The 5632-nt window shown below is 39.0% G+C and overlaps 1 non-coding gene across 1 annotated transcript; it reads left to right on the top strand.

Moving 5' to 3' along the window:
• The first annotated feature begins 1400 nt into the window (after positions 1 to 1400).
• Positions 1401 to 1507, top strand: LOC141688209 (small nucleolar RNA R71). Its single transcript, XR_012561668.1, has one exon. It is a non-coding gene; the product is annotated as a small nucleolar RNA R71 (small nucleolar RNA).
• Positions 1508 to 5632: the final 4125 nt, after the last annotated feature.

The raw sequence follows: 5632 nt of genomic DNA, 5'->3' as shown, positions 1-5632 counted from the left end.
AGGCCTCCCCAAGATTATGGGAATCTTTTTATCTTCCTCAAAATCCAGAATAACAAAATCAGCAGGAAAGAAGAGCTTATCCACCTTGACGAGCACATCCTCAACTATGCCCCTTGGGTAAGTAATGGAACGGTCCGCCAATTGTAGCGACATGTATGTGGGTTTTGGATCAGGTAGGTCCAGCTTTTTAAAGATTGCCAATGGTGCAAGGAATGGTGAAGCTTCCTGGATCTTTCAGTTTTGGTGGTAACTTTTGTTGCAGAACCGCGCTGCATTCTTCCGTGAGAGCAACGGTTTCAAGGTCATCCAGTTTCACCTTCCTTGAAAGAATAGTCTTCATAAACTTCGCATAACTAGGCATTTGTTCCAGAGCCTCAGTGAAAGGTATATTGATGTGAAGTTTCTTGAACACCTCCAGAAACTTCCCGAACTGTCTATCCAGCTTTTGTTGCTGCAATCTCTTAGGAAAAGGTGGTGGAGGATAGAGCTGTTTCTCCCCTGTATTAGCCTCAGGCAGAGTGTGTTCAACAGTAGTCTTCCTTGGTTCCGCCGCTTTCTCCCTTTGCTTAGATTCTTCATCTCGAACTTCAGCTTCGACTTCTTTTGCCTTTTCAGCATCAGCTACTTTTCCAGACCTTAAGGTAATAGCCTTGACTTGCTCTTTAGCTTCCTTCCTGCCTGGTACTTCCGTGTCACTGGGAAGAGTGCCAGGTTGACGATTGAGCACTGCATTGGCTAATTGACCGATTTGATTTTCCAAGGTCTTGATAGAAACCGCCTGACTCTTGCATAACAGCTTAAGTTCCTCAAAATCAGCACTAGTAGGTGCAGCTGCACTTCCCTGTTGAGGATATGATTGTCTTGTAGCATACTGCTGTGGTTGCTGGAATCCAGGTGGGTTAAACTGTTTACTCACTCCTTGCTGATATGGTGGCTGAATAGCATTCTGATTATTTCCCCAGCTGAAATTTGGATGATTTCTGTTGTTAGGATGATAGGTCGCTGGCACAGGCTGCTGTTGTCGCTGATAATTATTCACATACTGAACATATTCGTTGACAAGAGAACACTGATCCGTAGCATGAGAACCTGCATAAAGCTCACAAACCATAGCTATTTGATTAACTCCATACGTAGCCAAAGAATCAACCTTCATTGATAGCGCTTGGAGCTGGGCTGCAATAGCGGTGGCTGCATCAACTTCCAGAATACCTGCTACCTTGCCTGATGTCATCCTCTGAGTTGGGTTTTGATGCTCATTTGCAGCCATCGTCTCAATAAGATTGTACGCCTCAGTATAGCTTTTAGCCCATAAGGCGCCTCCCGCTGCTGCATCGAGCATGGGCCGAGATTTAGCCCCCAAACCATTATAAAAACCAGTGATTACCATCCAATCCGGCATTCCATGATGTGGACATTTTCTCAACATTTCCTTGTAGCGTTCCCAAGCCTCGCACATAGATTCTGTAGGTTACTGCGCAAACTGAGTAAGAGCACTCCTCATAGCAGCAGTCTTTGCCATTGGATAAAACTTCACCAGAAACTTTTGCGCAAGATCTTGCCACGTAGTGATTGACCCAGCTGGTTCAGAATGTAACCAGTCTTTAGCCTTATCCCTCAGTGAGAATGGGAAAAGCCTCAACTTGATAGCCTCATCAGTCACGCCATTATACTTAAAAGTGCTGCAGATCTCGACAAAATTCCTTATGTGCATGTTGGGGTCTTCAGTTGCCGCTCCTCCAAAAGAAACAGAATTCTGCACCATCTGAATAGTGCCCGACTTGATTTCAAAGGTGTTAGCTTGAATAGCCGGATGAAGGATGCTTGACTGAATGTCATCAATTTTAGGCCGAGAAAAATCCATAAGAGCTGGATCAGCTTGAACAATATGATCTCCCATATTTACTGGTTCTTTCTGCTCAGTTCCTGAATCCGAATCCTCAAAATCTAACTTCTCCGGTGTATCAAGAACTTCGTCTTTCTCCTCAGCTGTATCTAAGGTCCTCTTGCGAGCACGAGAACGAGTTTGCATAAACGCACTAAAGTACCTGAAACACAACCGAAAAGAGTAATTAACTACTACATCCTAATCACTGAGTCCTAATGACCAATGATGGTAAGTACATAAACTAAACAAATACGCCGAGTCCCCGGCAGCGGCGCCAAAAACTTGTTAGGGCGAAATCACGCACTAATATTCACGCAAGTATACGCGTTCGCAAGTAATATAGAATACTTTCTAGTTCGTTCCTTCAGAGACTCAGACTAAGTTATTGTCTAATTTAACTCACTCACCAATATATGATTACTTCTCAATGTTAAGATAATAACACTTAAAATTGTTGATTAAATATTTACTATAATTAACTACTTAATTAACCACTTAACTAACACTGTAATTTATCAATAATAAAACACTCATGAGATCACAACTTCATTATTACTTCCTTCTATAGCCATAGTTATTACCTTTAGCATGTGACAGTGATGATATTAATCGAATAACACAAAACTGATAAAAGCCAACTTTCATTGTACTAATACCATTCTACCAAACATCCACAATTAAGATAGAAATTGAATAGTCATCAATTATGTTGAGTTCCTATATGTCTACAGAAATTGACAACACAACGATTTAAGCACAAGTTACTCCTTTTGATTACATAGGGCAAATAAAACTGTTAGAGTTACCCACTAATCATGCACAACGTACATGAACCTATGCTAGCATGGCAAGTTCTAAACCTCAAGATCCACTGTCGCTTCACAAGAGATTAACACCCTATCTTATATGTTCGCGACGCACATAAGACGAATACGCACAACCTATACTAGATATCATGCAATCATCACACAGTAAAGTATTAAACAATTAACTAAAGAATTCCATAATAAATCCATTGCAACCCCATGATCACGATTAGCCCAAAATAGAACTTATCGCCATCATGGGTTCATATGAAATCATGATAAACGAACACAAGTAAATAACAACTAAACTACTTATATTAAAACAGAGTACGTTACAAGAGTAAATAAGTCAAAGCAAGAAAACTAGCATCCAACGTTACAACGAAACAAGAATCACAAGAATATATGCTTCCTCTTCGTTGCTGTGTGCTAAATCGGTCTTCTTCCTTATCTCCTTCGCTTCTTGCAAAACACAATCTAAAACATAATCCCTTCTTAATACCCTGTGAAAAACGTCTCAAATCTACTTATATAATAGTCCCATAAAACTCAGATTACATAGAAGTTGGAAGCCAAACAGAAGTAGAAGTCTAAAATAATATATTATTTTCCCCGACCCTGCGCGGCCGCTCAGCATTTCTGCGCGGGCGCGCAAGGCTGCTGCGCGGCCGCTCAGCATAGCTGCGCGGGCGCGCAGGACCCTACTGGAAAATTTCCAGGTTTGCTCCGTTTCTTCGCCGTAATCTGCCCGTTCTTTTCCTCTCGCAATGGTGAACACATGCCAAGGCTTATTCTTGATGATTCCTCCTCCGAAATGCAACTAATACCCTGAAATGCATAAACACTAGAAAAACGCATCAAATACACAAAATACTTGATTTTAAGACACCAATTTAAGCCATTTTAAGACGTTCTAAGTGATATAAAATGCCACTTATCAGGGTTCATAAGTGCAAAACTTGTACTCCTCAGTAGTCAACACAATGTCCATATTTCATTTCCATTCAATACAGTTAGGTCCGGTAAGTTTGTTATCCTTAAGTATGGTGAATAGTGGATTAAAGCCCATTTTATCCTGAGAATCATGCATGAAAAAACATCAAATTACACATAAATAAGGGTGCATTAAATATTAAGACCTATTGATTCCTCTAATAATTATTAAAATTAAATGCACTAACATTTAAACACCATAAGTTTCTGGTACGCCACGATGTGTGACATGTATACCACCTAAATTTGTTTAAATGTTACTTTGGTCCTATTACTAAACAATACGCCACGTTGGGGTGGTCTATATTATTTTTCATAGCTAAGTGTATACCATCATCAAATCTCAAATTATTCGAAATCTATGGAACTTGGTACGCCACGATGGGTGGCGTGTATACCTTCCAATATTCGTAATTTTTTCTTGAATAGAATACTTCAATTCAATATTCATCAATGGTTTGATTTCCAGGTAGTGGAGGAGTCACATCGGTCTCACTTAATACCCACAACCTTACAAGTTCGATGAACCCGTTTTTGACAAAATCGCCCCATATCAGAAATAAAGAAAATTCGTATTTATTCCTTTTAAAAACTTATTAATTTAAGAAGTTTTTTCTAGTAATTTCTATAACATTCTAGACACCATAAATTACATGCCACGATGGGTGACGTATATATAATTTATATTCGTCTTTATGTTAAATTACATACAAACAATAATGGAGACCATGGGATTTAATTTCATATTAATTCCCTCTCCCACTTAGTATTTAATTTGAGGATTTTAATCTAGATGCATCGTCCTATGTTATTTCTTCGAAGTCCACATGTATTATAACAACACAAAGAACACATAACATAGCAGCATACTATCATGATTAAAGCATTAATAAAAACATCCCTATGTCCATGTCATTCTAGCATGCAAAGGGTTAGTATCACATGGCATAACAACACAGATAAGAAACACATAGTAGAAATAATCAAGAGAAGCAGAAATTATGTAAAACATAATAAAACACATCCACTATTATGGCCCCAGAAAAATAGCTTCGAATTTATCCTTCGAAAAATTCTGGAAATCTTCGAGAGCCCGGTTGGAGGCCTAAACAACCTCAAAACGCCTTGAAATAATGGGTCAATAGTCTTTTGACCATTTGATTCCTGTTCGTCTCGTTCTGCCGTTTCCGAAAAAGTATTTTATGCCCAAATCGGACATCGTATGCAAAATCTGCATCCAAAACAGCGAAGCACCCCGGAAACAGAATGGAGCAGCGGAAAATCTCTGTTTCTTGCAGCTCCGTTGATCAAACAATTACATACAAAATAATATAGATGAACCAACCTATTCTATTACATCAGATCATAATCTAAAACAATTACAAATTGATTTACAAGATTACAAGATCAGAATAAGAAAAAACAAAACTATCACGATCAACCCTCGTGATTTACAACAAAACCACGATAAACCACGTGGAATCCAATCAAAACAAAATAACCACGATTAAACCACATGGGATCCAAACATATAATTAAAACATGGCCATAATAGTGAATAATAACCTGCATCACAGAATCAATACAATCATACCACTATATACATGCATATATAATCATGACATGGATAATATATCATAAAACGCAGAACCTAGTACCAGGCTCTTGATACCAATTGTTGGATCTCTCGAATCTTGGCCCTATGTTTTATGATATTAATTAATTAAAGGAGTACGAATAGAACATTAACCTTAATCGCTACGGCGCAAGCGATTCAAATCCACGTCTTCTACTGTATTCCCTGATTCTCCTTGGATGAAGTGTGGGCTTCGATCTTCCAAGGTGTACCTCTCCCAAAGCTCCGAAATTCCAAAACCCTAGCTGGCTCCTTGAGAAAAACGGCTGCCTCTCTCAAACCCTAGCATGTGATTTCGTTTTTTGTGTG

The sequence above is a fragment of the Apium graveolens genome, chromosome 9 (assembly GCF_009905375.1).
Source record: "Apium graveolens cultivar Ventura chromosome 9, ASM990537v1, whole genome shotgun sequence".
NCBI lineage: Eukaryota > Viridiplantae > Streptophyta > Magnoliopsida > Apiales > Apiaceae > Apium > Apium graveolens.
This window is presented reverse-complemented; position numbering and strand designations above follow the sequence as displayed.